The sequence below is a fragment of the Epinephelus moara genome, chromosome 20, assembly GCF_006386435.1.
Source record: "Epinephelus moara isolate mb chromosome 20, YSFRI_EMoa_1.0, whole genome shotgun sequence".
Classification (NCBI taxonomy): Eukaryota; Metazoa; Chordata; class Actinopteri; order Perciformes; family Serranidae; genus Epinephelus; species Epinephelus moara.
The window spans coordinates 44506773-44522400 of record NC_065525.1 but is presented as its reverse complement, the minus strand read 5'-3'; the positions used below and the strand labels follow the sequence as shown (position 1 = coordinate 44522400).

The 15628-nt window shown below is 41.0% G+C and overlaps 1 protein-coding gene across 2 annotated transcripts in view; it reads right to left on the bottom strand.

The window, feature by feature from the left end:
* cadps2 (Ca++-dependent secretion activator 2) overlaps positions 1-15628 on the bottom strand; it is a 633342-nt gene that overhangs the window by 220871 nt on the left and 396843 nt on the right. The window lies entirely within an intron of this gene.

Below are 15628 nucleotides of genomic sequence, written 5' to 3'. Positions count from 1 at the left end.
CTAACGGTTAGCCCAGCTAAACGTGCACACAGAAATAGTAATGTTTGTTCAATCATTGTGTTTATGGACTTTACAAACATCGGATTAGTCCAAACGGAGATACAGTGATGTGAAAAATGTGATATATAGGCTATATATATATAGCTAAAGGCTCTGCTGGTTTTCTACCTGGAAGTATTTGTAAACAACAAGGCGATTCCCTCTATAGTCCGGCCGGACGGATGAGTCATGGCCTTGTAAAAGATTATGTTTGTTTCTTTTAGTTGGCGAGAATGTGTCGCCGCAAACGCGACAAACATCCACTTTGACAGCGTTTTCTGCAAGCGCGGCTGAGCCATTTTGTACCGCTACACGTGTTTCTAGTGGGACTATGTTTACAAGCACAAGAGTTCAGCGAGCCACCAAAGGACTGCCCTGCAGATTTACTATTGGTTCTGCAACGTAGGGAGTTTCTTTAAACTCTGAAATTTTATCCGCCCATCTAAACACAAAATCAGGGAGAAAGTCATCAGTCTTTAGTTAAGCAAAGCGTCTAAAGACTGACTTGTGAGTCTACCGCTTCAACCAAACCATGGCTGTTCAACCATATTGCTCAGGGAGCCACATTTTGCAGGTCAGTCGAAGATTCACTGAATTTTTGTCATGTGACTGTTGGTCTCAGCCGAGTCATTCACAGCTTTTCAGTTGTGCTAATGAGCTCAGAATATAATGTGTTTTGTACAACGTCTGGTTAAACTAAACGGTGTGTTTTTGGCAAAATTTTAGAATAAAGTGATTTTTAATGAAATTTTATTCCTATTTAGGGCCAGAGCACCGACCACAGGCAGTTGCAAAGGCCCTCTTGAAACTGACTGTATTCTGATTATTTTTCTCCAATAAGAATCCCATTTTGTTGAGTCACACACATCAGAACTGGCGGAAATTTACATCCAATATGGGTCTGGTAAACTGGTGTCACAAAATGGCTCAGTAGCGCCCCCCATTAAATTTCTATGACGCAGCCCCTGAAGCTGGTTTCACCTACATGTGCCAAACTTGGTAGGCACATACACACCCCAAGACATACAAAAAAGTGTCTTGGAACAGGAAGTCAGCCACTTTGAATTTAATGTGTCATTTTGGTGCATTTTTTTGGCCATTTCCAGAGGTCGCACTTTAACAAACTCCTCCTCGAGATTTTAGCTGAATGACTTCAAATTTTAATGACTTACCTTGTTACATACCTTAACATGTGTGTATCCTAACATGTCTGAGATAAAAGAACCTAAAGTCATTATCATAAACTAAAGACATAATAAACACCACTGGACTTCAAATTTTGTCGATACCATCACCAAGACCTTGGACATTAAAAGTTGCTTAAAGTATGAGCTTTCATCGAACTGTGTGACCGTGGCAAGGTGTCAAATTTCCATGGTTCGCCACCAAACAGCAAGTGGTCTGTCACTCTTTAATACATGGTCCAATCTGCCCCAAACTTATACATATTACTTACTTACAGGGTTTTCCCTGGGTTCTTTCGAGACCAAGGTGGCAAAGGCCTGTGGTGGGGGGGCATCTTGACAGCTGTACTTTTAGATACGGTCCCCCCCTCTATCAAATATGAAAGGAGGCCTCCACATGCTTGAGCTTTACACTGCTGACAGACATGTCCTGTGATTTTCAGCCTTCTATGATTATATTTACCCTTTACAGCAGGCACATCCTGACAGCTGAGAATATTACTGTCAGGTATTGTCCCCCCTCTATTAAATATGAAAGGAGGCTGAAAATCACAGGACATGTCTGTTCTAATGATGCAAGTCAGCGGCCCTGAAATGTGTGTTTCTCTTCTACAGTATAACACACATTCTACATCTTGGAGGCGACGTCTTTCCACATACAGGCTTCCTTCGCCTTTCAAATGGGGCAGAGCTCCGTGGGAAACACTAGGCGAGACACAGCCTGAGGGGGAACCAGGATCTGACACAACACCAGAGGGAGAAGCAGGCCCGTGGAGCTGTGTGCCGGATGAAAAAACAAGCTCGCTATGCCGTCGCTTTGGGTTGTGAGCGCGCATTATGCGCGTCTACACTGAAAGTAATGGGTTTGTGCGCACAAAAGAAGCTACATCTGAACCCCACCCCATACACACACAAATGCTTTAACCAAGGCGGCGGTCCGCCTTTGTCTTAGATAGGCAGGGAAAACCCTGCTTACTTGCATGTGTCATAAGGCTCCAGGGCTGAAGCCAACTACATGCACATTAGGTGTCATGGTGACTGTGCCACCTACTGGCACCAGGAAGTAAGACTTGTCAGAAAATTATCTTTTGATTTACCTGAAATTTACATGGTGGGGTCTTGATTTACAGCAACATGACGTATAGTTAGTGGATTCTCCAGTGGCACAAAATGTAACAAAGGTCATTCAAATGCCCACACTCTATGAAGGATATACCATCTCACTCCTGCGTGCAGGGTCTGACTTTCACAGAAAAGAACAGCGGCATCAGCCAGCGTCCTGCCTGGACCCCCGAGTTGCGCAATAGTGCGAACGCCCGTCCATCGCTGCTTGCAGATTTAATTTAAGCTTAGATTTGGTTGCGTCTCCTGACAAAACTGTTCGTCACACGTGATGCATTCCAGGACCGTTGAACATTTGAAAATCCGAAGATAATTTCTTTTTTCACAGTTTCTGGTTATGATAAATGGTGTAATTTTGTTGTTCTAAAGAAGACATGCCTTTCAAACTGACCAGTGGGTTGTGGGGTTAAGAGACAATTAGGCCAAGAGCAGAGGAGCGCTCTGCTAGTCTGAAGGGTTCACTGTGGCCAAAAGTCCATCATTCATGGTTTTTTTTCTTCTTCAGGCAGTAGATGGCCCAGAATGCCACCAGCTGAATAAGCCTGCTTTAGACCGTACAGAAACATACTGATAGCAATGACATCACTGATCATTTGTAAAAAGTACGCAGCAAAATGAAGGCAATCTGAGCCTGGGCTGTTTCACTGAGAAGGATGAGGGAGAGTTGCAGAAAGAATCTCAGGCTGCAGTATTCATAAATTAAATACAAAAAATATCAATGCCTGACACAAATGTATAGATTATGCACCACAGGAATAAAGGTGACGATATATCGTCATATTGATTATCAGTCCCACCCCTGGTGTCCAGATGTGCGAGGCTGATTGATGTGAAACCTATACACACAGACTGTAAGGCTGTAATTGCTGCTAAAGGTGCACCTACTCATTACTGACTGAGAGGGGATGAATGCTTATTATTACACTCAAGTGTTGGTCAGTGTCAGAAAAGCCACATTAAAATCTACTTTGATTTAATGTTGTAAAAAAAAGAAAACGTGAAAACTTTCAAGGAGAGTGAATCCTTCTCAAAGACACTGGAGAATCTTTAAACGGTTCAATAGTGCAAACATTTACAATAGAACTACAATTATTTCAGCAGCAGTAAAAGTTACCTTCTCTTTAACTGAGATTTGCCGACACTATTAAGGAGGCCCCTGAAAAGCTTTGTATGTAAGTAACTGTATATACAGTTATAATTTAATTCATTTTATTCTATTCTAATAAAAGTTTTGTTTACATGTTTTATGTGTTTATGTGAGCGTGAATGGGCAACAACTAACATATCACACTGCAACCCTGTGTTGTAAAATGACAAATAAATGAACCTTATAACCAGGGATGTCAGCAGTTAACCGTTACTTGGTGAACTGCAGAGAATACTTTTGATTGGTTAATTTTGCTCCTCTTCAGTTTACAGCACTGCGCACCACTTGGGTCTGGTGGGTGCTAGTTAGCAGTGCTAGTTTTGAGCCACAGACTTCCTTTAGCGTTGTTAACTATGTTATCACTGTTAGCTCTGTTAGCACCATGAGCAGTGCCACCATAGCCAGTGTTGCTAACATGGTTAAATATGCTAAATAGGTTTTTGCAGCTCAAATAAAGCCGTTTACTCACTTGGGCGACCTGGGGGAGACTGGATAGTGGCCACCACATTTCCACAGGGCACAACATTACCAGCGTTAAGTTGAATAAGCGGCAACGCTAACTAGCTATCACCTGACCTGAGGGGTGCACAGTGCAGAGCAGCCAAGGCTTAATGTTAGCTCACCACCGGAGACTGGAGAGTGAGCAGTGGGCTATATGGTTCCACTAACTCTATCAGCAAAACATTTAAGTCCCAAAACATTAACATATCACCACCTTTAAAGGGATGGTGCTTTGAAATGCAGTGATCTAGTGTACGGCTTTTACACTACATGTCACATTCACACATACACACACATATACACACACTGGTGAAACTGCCATTAGGAGCAATTTGGGGTTCAGTATCTTGGCCAAGGATGCTTTGACGTTGACTGGAGCCTGGGATCGAACTGCCAATCTGACGACTGATTGGTGGACAACCCGCTCTGCCTCTGAGCCACAGCCGCCCCAGTGCTAAAGGTCACTGAGTCAATGAAGCACCGGACTGAAAAAAAAGGCCTGTAGTATTTCATGTCATTGAGCGTCTATGTTTTTCTTAAAAATTAATGGTTTAATAACCAGTTAATGGATGTCGGCCAATCGAAAGCTAAATTATCCAAACTCACATCTCTACATGTAACCTTACTTTTAGGGCTGCAACGATTAATCGACTAATCGATGACTAATCGACTATTAAAATAATCGGTAACTATTTTAGTAATCGACTAATCGGTTTGAGTCATTTTTCATAGAAAAGTACTATAAAAGTACCCCAAAATACTCTTATTGCAGCTTCTTATGTTGAAATATTGGCAGCTTTACACACTCTCCCATGACGGTGAACTAAAACCCTTTGGTGTGAGTACGAAACAAGACATTAGATGACATAATTTTGAGGTTTGGGAGAAACAGACCGACATTTTTCAACATTTTAACACATTTTTCGATAAAATGATTAGTCGACTAATCGAAGAAATAATCGACAGATTAATCAACAATGAAAATAATCGTTAGTTGCAGCCCTACTTACTTTACACAAGAAAAGAACCAAAACTGATAACAACCATCAAAACCACTTATTTGGAAACATTTCTGTTCAAAAATTATCAACTACATTCATCTAAAGCGCAGTAAAGAACAGTGGGTCAAAGTTGGACCAGGAAGTAGCTCTGGAGATGGAACAGACGTTCATAATAGACTGTTTGGGTTTTCAATTCCTCTCTGTCAGCTTGCCTCCCTGCTGATTTTCAGTCTAGTCATTTAATCACTATTTTTTACTGCACATTCGATGCAATTAATGATCAGTTAACACAAAAACAACAATTAGTCATTTTCCAAGAACAGAATTACAACCGATTGTCCAAACTGAAAAACACTGCAGTATCTTCATGGCCCTGTCGTGATAGGAACCTTTCACACATCAGCCTGTCTCAGCCATCAGCAGATGGTAAAATGATAATTATCTAATGATGGTGACTGGCATGAAAACAGACTAATGGAGGAGCCAGTGGCTCATTAGCCAGCACAGATTATTTTTCCATGTCAGTGTGATTACTGTGTGCAGTTTCTCTGATTATTTCCTATCTGAGTTGAAACAACCGCAGCTTTGACGTTTCATTACAACGAAAATTATCCTGTTGAGTGTAAATGTGTTGACTCTGTAGCATCACCATCCACTTTACTGTGACCTGCAATTATCCTCCTGCTCTGTGTCAGTGTGAAAGAGGCCTGGGATACCACAACCACACTACATCTTCTTATCATCAACAAATGTCAACAACGATTTAGTCCGTCACGTAATGCTGTCTAACTTCCTGTCTGTGGCTCTCAGCTTCATTTAACGAGGTACTTTGGCTTTAATTGTGTGTTATTCTTTTTTTTTTCTTTAGGTTTTGTTACCTTGTAGGGCTGTATTTTTTTAACAGGGAAATTAGTTTGATTGTATTTTTCAGTACATTGCAAAATAGTCATAAAAACCAGCATGAAAAAGAATCATGATAAGATATTGATGATGATGATGATGATGATGATGATGATGATGATGATGATGATGATGATGATATATTTTTGCCGTATCGCCCACCCCTACAGGGGGGTCTGAAAATGTTATGTGAAATATAGTATATCATCACTTATAAAGGGGGGCTGATGGTGTTGGTGCTCTGTACATACGTGTGTGTTTGCGTGTATATATGAAGGTCGCTCCCTCCTCGGTGGCTCTGAGCCTCCTGTCAGCCTGCTGGAGGTCCCGACCTCCCGTCCAGACGCCCTCTGAGATCGATGACTCCCCCACCCTGCACTGTACGCTACGCTGACGTCAGACCATGTTGTTTTAACTGAGAGACTACGTCCCCCAACTCCCTCACAAACTGGAGAACATTGATTTACGCTTGTGTTCATTACATACAGTATATTTTGATTAAATGTCTTTTTTTCATTTTTATTAAAAACTAAATATGCTAAAATGTAGCAGATTTTATTATAAATATAAAGTGATATTTATGTATGTATATGTGTATTTACTATACTGTGCAATATACTAAATACAGATATAGGGCTGGGAGATACGTATTTCAGGGTGTTCTTGACGATATGACAAATAAGTAAAAAGAAACTATAATTAATTTAAGAAAACAGAATTGCAACAAAATCAGTGATCTAGTTTCACAGTTTGCTTCAAATATTCAGTAAAAACTAAAATGATCTCTCATTTCTTTAGTTTGTGAACAACAGCAGTAACTCAGAGTGAGATTCAGAGTCTGTTACAATATTAATAGCTCAACTAAATAAAATCTGCCACTAATTACACATTTAAACAGCTCCCAAACACAAAAAATGTCCCCTNTAAAACATTCAGGACGACACAGTTTATTCCACACTACTGAAGCTGCTCCTCTTTTTGGAGCCACCAAGGAGTCGGTAATAATTTAGCTTTCAGCCATGGTTGTTGTTGCCGTGGGTAACAGTATGACGTCAATATGTCAACAAGTCAAAATATTGCGAGTATCATAAAATGAATTTTTCATATCATATCAAAAATGATCAGTATTATCGTGAACAAGATGATCTACAGTTGCATATTCAACTTTTTTTAAATTTTGCTATGTGATTTTATTATGTCCATACATTTTAAGTATCATAAAATGTGTAGCCCAGAAGGATATTTTTAATAATAATAACTGAATTTTTTAAATTTTTCATTAAGTTTTCACAAGATTTTGAAAATTATATTTTAGTTATGTAAGACCTGTTTCTGTCACATGGAGGTAAAGAGAAAGGTATTTTAGGAGGCTGCAATAGGCTATGTGAAATAAAGAGCAAGGCATACCAAAGTTTTCACCATTGTTTCATTACATCTTTCTTAATATATACAGATACAAAAATGTTTCCTTCTCAGGAGGACGGTGCAGTGGTTCCTGTTAAAATGTATTGTAGACATATATGAAAATGCACATTGTTCACTGAAGTTTCTGACTTGCTTTACATGCGAATGAGAGTCGGCTGATAGATATTTCTAGTTTACATATACCGTCATATATGAAACTTTTGTATGAGAAAATGAATGAAAACAGAGACTACATTAGCTGAAGGACTCTAACAGAGGATGTGAGCCGTGACTCTGGTCGTCAGTCAGCCTGCAGCCTTCCCTCTGCTGCTCTCTGCATTCTATAGGCTCTCCTCCGCTTTGTCTGGCGACACAAATGTCAGCCATTATTACTAATGAATCGATCAGCAGGAGACTTCCTCCCACCCTGCTGCTCGAATTAATTGGGGCTTTAAAATTTCACTAAATTATTTACACACCAGCAGAGCGCCGGGCTGTGAGTTGGGAGATTAAAGGCACAGGCGACCAGCGTTTGCTGCCCTCTGAGCGTCGGTACAGCTGCTAAAGAGGATACGAAGGAAGACCATCGTGCACACTGACACCGAGGCTCTCACTCCAATCCTAACAGGTTTGAAAACACTCAACGCCTCACCGCTACCAGCACAATGAAAGGTGGGGTTTTGAAAATAATAAACATGAAGGGAAAAAAATCTAGATGAATCAAATTTTTAAAGTTTCTGCAGTGAATGTGAAACAATGTTTTTGAGTGATGTGATGAAATGTAGAGTTGCAAGTAATGTTATTTTTGTCATTACTGACTGATCTGTTGAAAACCGATGAATGAAAATTTTGACATTTGCAAAGAATTCCAATAATAAAAGTCCAAGGTGATGCCTTTAAATGTGTAAAACAGTCCAACACCCCATAATATTCAGTTTGAATTCAAATAAAAGAAAGAAAAGCAGCAACTCCTCACATTTGAAAGGCTTCAACCTGAGAATATTTGGGATTTCCACATGACTCACATTATTAATCAATTAATCACCTTATTAATTCAGCACCAAAGAAATGTAGTTCATGCTGTGCTCCCCTCATCTGAGATGGATGGTTGGAAATATTTCTGTGTCTACAAGGGTTCACAGCACATGGCACTTGTATTAGTCGGTCATGCATGGGTAAAAAAAAATGCATGTGGTCAATACAGTTGCAACGTGGGAGGGTTATTTTGGGCTTCCCTGGTACCGGAAGAAGTCCTAGTGATTCTCCCATTAGATGACTCACTGTCAGAGCACTGCTGTGGTTTCTCCGGGCTGAATCATCAGGGTGAAAGACTAAAAGCAAACATATCTGGTTCTCTAAAAAGTTGAAGCTTTTGGACACAAAAATGTTGAGGGAGGAGTTTACAACGACTCCCAAAGCGCATTTTGGCAAGACACATCTAATCACAGAGCTTAAAATTCTGCTACATGCTACAGATTCACCATGAGACAAAACTGTTTTAGAACGTTGCAGAGAAAAGTTGCAGCAATGTGAGCTGGCCGGTCTGAGCTCGACTCAAGCTGGCTGATGGTGTCACCTGACACTCAGCTGGTCAAATGGCCGGCGGCTGGTTTTAAAGCACATCACCTGTTTCAACAGCCAATCAGCTTGTAGTGAAGTCCGCANAAGACACATCTAATCACAGAGCTTAAAATTCTGCTACATGCTACAGATTCACCATGAGACAAAACTGTTTTAGAACGTTGCAGAGAAAAGTTGCAGCAATGTGAGCTGGCCAGTCTGAGCTCGACTCAAGCTGGCTGATGGTGTCACCTGACACTCAGCTGGTCAAATGGCCGGCGGCTGGTTTTAAAGCACATCACCTGTTTCAACAGCCAACCAGCTTGTAGTGAAGTCCGCAGGTCAAGTCAAAATGACCACAGACGGCGTGTTGGCTTGCCGAGCCCTCTGTTTCTGTCTTCACAGTGTGCCGGTGTCAGACGGTGGGTCGCTGCTGCTGCTGGCTGTATGTGCTTATGCCCCGCCCACACACACACATTCTCACTGACTGATGAATTGGTGCTGGTTATTTATATTATTATTTTTAGAACGTTGCAAAACGAGGCATTGTAAGTATTTGCCTGTTTCAACTTGTCTCGTTGCGAATCTGTGGTCTGGACTGGGCTTTACAGCGAGCTGAAGCTAAAGCACTACTAGTCTGCACCTTAAATAATCAATCACAGCTGTGCTCTACAAACTCTCATAGCAATGGTTTCAGATTTCCTTCATTTTCAGGCTGGCTTTGTGGATTTTGAGCTAAATGTTGTGCCTGGAGCTCGTCATGTATTAATGATACTCGTTATTTGGAGAAGCTGGAAGGATAAACGTTTCTTACACATTCCAAAATCACTATATAGACTATACTATACTATACACTATAAAGTGTAGGGTTAGCTAGCTAGCTACTGAAGATATAGCCTACTGAATGTATACACATGCTGCCTTTGCTTTGTAATGATTATAACAGTGAAACAAAGAGCGACCCTGCTGCACAGGAACCAGTGAAGGGAAGCAGGGAAACTTTGCTCATATTCAACCAGCTGTGTGTCATCGCAGGGTGTGCAGTGTGTCTCTGTTCACCGCCAGCGGAGGTGCAAAAGCTTGACAGATCATCACAAAGGGGCGAAGCCTAGCAAAGGGTCAATGGTGCCGTGTTTCGTTCACATATTCAACAACAAAGCGCTCCGAACCCGCTGCAGGCCTCTGGCTTCTTTATGGCAACAGCAGCCAAGGCTCATGGGTGATGTAGTATTTAGAGCTGTCCACCAAATGCCCAGATAAAACATGTCTTCCACAAAAAGAAGTGAAATTTAAGACTGTTGGTCTGAACATCTTTTTAGATATAGGGAGGAAACGTTGCTTGAAAAAGACAGACACACACTGCTGCACACACTGCTTCTCTGAACACAAGTTCAGAAAAGAATCAGCAACTTCCTCTACTTCTGATCATCACTTTATCAACACAGCTGGAAGGTGTCTCAGACCAATCAGATTGCTCTCTTGATGTATTGAACTGTTCAACTGTGCCGTCACAGCATCATTCAAGCGTTCTTCTTTATGCTCCACCATCAGCTGTGAGAAGCTGTGGATCATCACTGCTCGTATGTTCCTTCATGCATAAAACATGTTTCATATTAAAATGTCTCCATCGCGTGCTGCGACTCTCTTAGTCTGTCGGAGGGTCTGAACGCTTCATATATCAGCATGAAAAAGTTTTATATTCACTGTAACTAACTCAGGTTGAGCTGGACACTCAAACATTTTAGCTTATTTTGATCTTATTTTATAACTCTTGTATTTTATTTTATTGTATTGTATTTTATGTATCTTATGGTTATTATTGTGGTGTACTATTAGGTACCTCATTGTATTTGCTTGTTTATTTCTATTGACCTGTTCAGCACTTTGGTCAACCTTGGTTGTTTTAAATGTGCTTTATAAATAAAGTTTGAGTTGAGTTGAGTTGAGTTGAGTAACTGTAGAAAAAGTTACACTATATCTGAATATATATGATATATGTGTGATACTGCAAATGACCATATTGTCACATTGAGATATTCCTTCTACATCTCAGTCATTTATTTATGCATTAAAAGCAGGTTGTGTTTACAGGAGACTCTTTACCCCTCTCACAGAGATTAGTCACCAAGTCTCCTCTTCTGTTCCTGAGATATGAAGTTAAATGATGGCCAGAAAAGTGTTTTATGCATAACATTATGATGTCAGAGTGAAGTTGACCTTTGACCTTTTAGATATAAAATGTCATCACGTCATCATTTTATCCTTTTACACATAATTGTCAAAATTAGCATTTTGATCCTTGAATTATGGCCAAAAACATGTTTTGTGAGGTCACAGTGACCTTTACCTTTGACTGTCGACCACTGTGACCTTGACCTCTGAACACCAAATTATAATCAGTCCATTGTAGAGTTCCAGTGGATGTTTGTGCCAAATCTGAAGAAATTCCCTTAAGGTGTTATTGAAATATTGCGGTCACAAAAATGGGATGGACGGGATCACAGTGACTTTGACCACCAAATTCTAATCAGTTCATTATTAACTCGAAGTGAATGTTTGTGCCAAATATAAAGAAGTTCCCTCAAGGGGTTTTTAAGATGTCACCTTCACGAGAGTGAGAGGGACACAAGTGACACTGACCCCGACCTCCTATCACTTAAATCAGTTCATCTTTGAGTGCAAGTGGACGTTTGTGCCAAATTTTAGGAAACTCCCTCAAGGCCGTCTTGAGATATTGCTTCCACAAGAATGAGACGAACGCATGGTCACAGTGATCGACATCTCTGAACAACAAATTCTGATCAGTCCGTAGAAGAGTCTCAGCTGACGTTTGCGCCAAGTTTGAAAAAAATTCCCTCAAAGGGTTCTTAAGATGTCGTGATCACGAGAATGAGACGGACAAAAGTGACATTAACCTTGACATGTAACCACCAACATCTAATCAGTTCATCTCTGAGTCCCAGCGGACGTCTGAACAACATTTGAAGACAATTTCTCAAGACGTTCTTCAGGCTCATTTATTCTCCTTTTACGTACAAAAATAGATACGTCTGTTTCGATTGTTGTAAACATCACTGCCCTCATACTTCCATGTGTCATTTATGTCGGCATGGATACAGCCAATAGATGGCACTAGAGGGCGGAGTCAAACAGGGCCAAGGTGGGGGAGGTTGTAATATTGTACCTTTTAACGGAGGCAGCGCTGTAGACAGTGGCGGTCTGTGCAGCGATTATACACACCTGACGTATGGACGGGCACGGATTACGATATACTTATATATTACTGATTGGTTCTGGTCCGCTATTATTTTCATTTCTTCACCGTCTCCTATGTTGCATCTTGCTTGACCTACTCTACACTGCCTCCACAATCTCAAGTGGTACTGCTCCAGTTCGTGCAATCATAACTATGTTTTCAGTGAGATTCAACAATCAGTCACACGTAATGTGATCAATGCAAACACTGTTATGTCTCCAGAAGAAAGAAAAGTCATCCCTGACTGCCTTAAAATCCAGACAGAGTGAAAAAGAGATCACATAAAGTCAGTATGACTATGATTATGTAAATGAAACCCAGATTATTAAACAATCCAACTTTTACCATGAGTCTTACTGTGACCACAGGGAAAATGACTTCTCACTTAAAAACATGAACATGAAGGGCATCACTAAAAAGTTAAGACCAGAGTTGTAAAAAAAAGTGAGTTTCTGGGTTTTAACTTCTACCTCAGAATATTCAGACTTTGATCAATTTAGCAGACAGATCTTAATGTAACAGGAAGCAGGTACTGACCAGGACGTTGTCAGCCTGTCTGTGAGACTCCGGTCGAAGTGTGGAAGCTCAATTTGGTCTGATTTGACAGAAAGAAATCTCGACTCGAACCTCCCACGGCGGTGGTTTTATTGAGGCCATGTGTCATTTTGTGAAGCCTGTAGCAGATCATCTACCAGCTGAAATGATCTGACAGAGTTTATTCTAAAAAACCAATTACTTCATGTTCAATAAAAACCTGATGATGTGCAGATTAAAGCAACAAGCGTGGGCTTCTCCTTCACGAGCAGAGCTGCAAAATCTTTTTTAACACCGGTTTTCCATTCCTCGTTTTAAATTGCAAATGTCACAGAAGAAGCGTGAAGCAGTGGAGTTATGAAAGTCATCAGTCAGTGAGGGGAACTAAAAGGCCACAGATGAGGAGTATCGGAGTCATGACTAACAGCTGTTTGCTCTGTGTCGAGGTGACAGCTCAGATTCATCAGGAGTACCTGGAGGATTTGGTTCAGTTCTGATGAGAAACGTTCTGATTGATCCTCGTGCTCAGTGTTTGATCGGACAGGTGGAACAGGAAATCAGAGCACGGCGGTGAAATGCTGCTTTGACCCGGTGCTCTGATGGAGAAGGAACTAATTTCCATTCTGACTCACTGAACCGAGAACAAACAAGCGAGGAGGAAACAAAAAGAAAAGATCACAGGAAGTACGGGGAACGTGACAATGGAGGGAAACAAGAAGAGGAGATGGAGAACAAATGTAGTGCCACCTTGAGGTTCACATTTATGGTTTTCAGTGAAATGTCTCGTCAACTATTGGATGCATTGCCATTAACACTGGCAAAGACATTCATGTTCCCCTCAGGAGGAATTTTAATAACTCCAGTGACCCCTTAACTTTTCATCATCACCATCATCAGGTCTTTGGTTTATGACGAACGGTTTCCTAAATATTACCCATGTTTGGTGCCTAAAAAGCTGCTGAAAAAAACAGAAATGGCTCACTCATACACCATTTTTTGTTTGTTAGGCTAGAATAGTGGTCCACAGCTCGGCAGACGTCACGCCATACACCATGCCCTCCTCCTTCCAATGATAAATGTCAGCTCATATATCACGTCATGTTAGAAACATTGATATGATACCTATGAAACATGCAAATGTACAATGCCAACATTTTCCTCTGGCGACTGAACTGAGTTTTGAATAATGTTCATGTCCTCAGGACCACAAACGTGAGTGCTTGGACAGACATGGTGATGACTGGTGCTGTCCAAAATGATGCATTGTGACATAACTGACTCAGAGAGGAATTTACCTGGCTATATATTTCATGCAATATTGACCTAATTCAAATTGGAATATTTAGAGTAATGTCAAAAAAAATAATATCCCAGCTAATCATCAGACCACAGTGAGTAAGAGGAAAACTGCACAGTGACTGAGAGCCATTTCAGACACCAAGGACCAACAAGGAAGCCAAGAGACATTTTTCAGACATCAGTACATGAAAACTCTCTCTCTTCTATTACGAGAAAAACAAATGAGTCAACACGAGTGGCAATAAAAAACTGCGAGCACAGTTAAATGAAATGCCAGGAATGATTTGCAGCTTCTGTCTGATCCAGATTCCAATTTTATCATTAAGAGTCTCTGCTGGACAAACGGCACAAAGCTGAATTATGAAACAAAAAACAGTGAAACAGAGGGAAACTTTTGATTTTGGACGTGCTTGTTCATCTGCAGGAGGAAAATCCTTTTTACTGCCAGGAAGCAGAAAGTTTACACGGAAATCCCCAGAAAAGACAGGAACACAGGGAGAGGGAGAGAGGGATAAACTACACTTGTGTTTGAGCTGAACAGAAAAGATGTGAGCCGTTATTGTCACAATTCATAGTCTCACATTTTCACCTGCCCTGCAGTAACCCCTGTGTTCCTGCCATTCCCAATCACCTGACCTCTCCCGCCCACCTGCACACCTGTGTCCACTTTCCCATCAGCTCAGCAGCACATACACTCACTTCAATTCATTCCACATCAGATCGTCTTTTGTGCTTCTGCCTTAGTGTTCAGGCAGTTAGACTTGACCTTAAAGGACAACTTCGGTATTTTTCAACCTGGGCCCTATTTCCCCATGTGTATGTGTGCGTATGATTCATAGGTACAACTCGTTGAAAAATTAGTTCAGAATTGAGGGAGCCGGCAGCCGCGAGGTAGATATGGGGGCAAATGCGTCCCTTATAAGTTTGCGCATTAAAAGTGCTTTTTGCCGCCACTGACCAGTTCAGATCACCATCATACCATACTAAGCGTTTCCCTGACCCTTCACCTCCTCCCGGCTGTGTGTGATGTCATCTCGCGAGAGCTTTGCTTGTTGCCGGAAGAAAACAGGGCACGATATATACGAGGGCAAAGTATGCAACATTAAATGTGCGTCTCGGAGACAATTCTAGGTATCAGTATTAGTAAGTAAGTAAGCTTTATTTGTACAGCGCCTTTCACAGACCAGGGTCACAAAGTGCTTTATAATTACAACAAAACAATACACAGTTAAGAAGTACCTACAAATTTAAATTAAAAAAGGCCAAGACAACTCAGTGATAATCATAGCAGCCCCAAGACAATTAANTACGAGGGCAAAGTATGCAACATTAAATGTGCGTCTCGGAGACAATTCTAGGTATCAGTATTAGTAAGTAAGTAAGCTTTATTTGTACAGCGCCTTTCACAGACCAGGGTCACAAAGTGCTTTATAATTACAACAAAACAATACACAGTTAAGAAGTACCTACAAATTTAAATTAAAAAAGGCCAAGACAACTCAGTGATAATCATAGCAGCCCCAAGACAATTAAGCAAAAGCCTGAACAAATAAATAGGTCTTAAGTTGCCTTTTGAAGGAGTCAACAGACTCCATCGAACGCAGAGAGAGCGGAAGATCGTTCCAAAGCCTGGGAGCAACAGCCTGGAAGGATCGGTCTCCTCTGGTCCGGAAACGAGTGC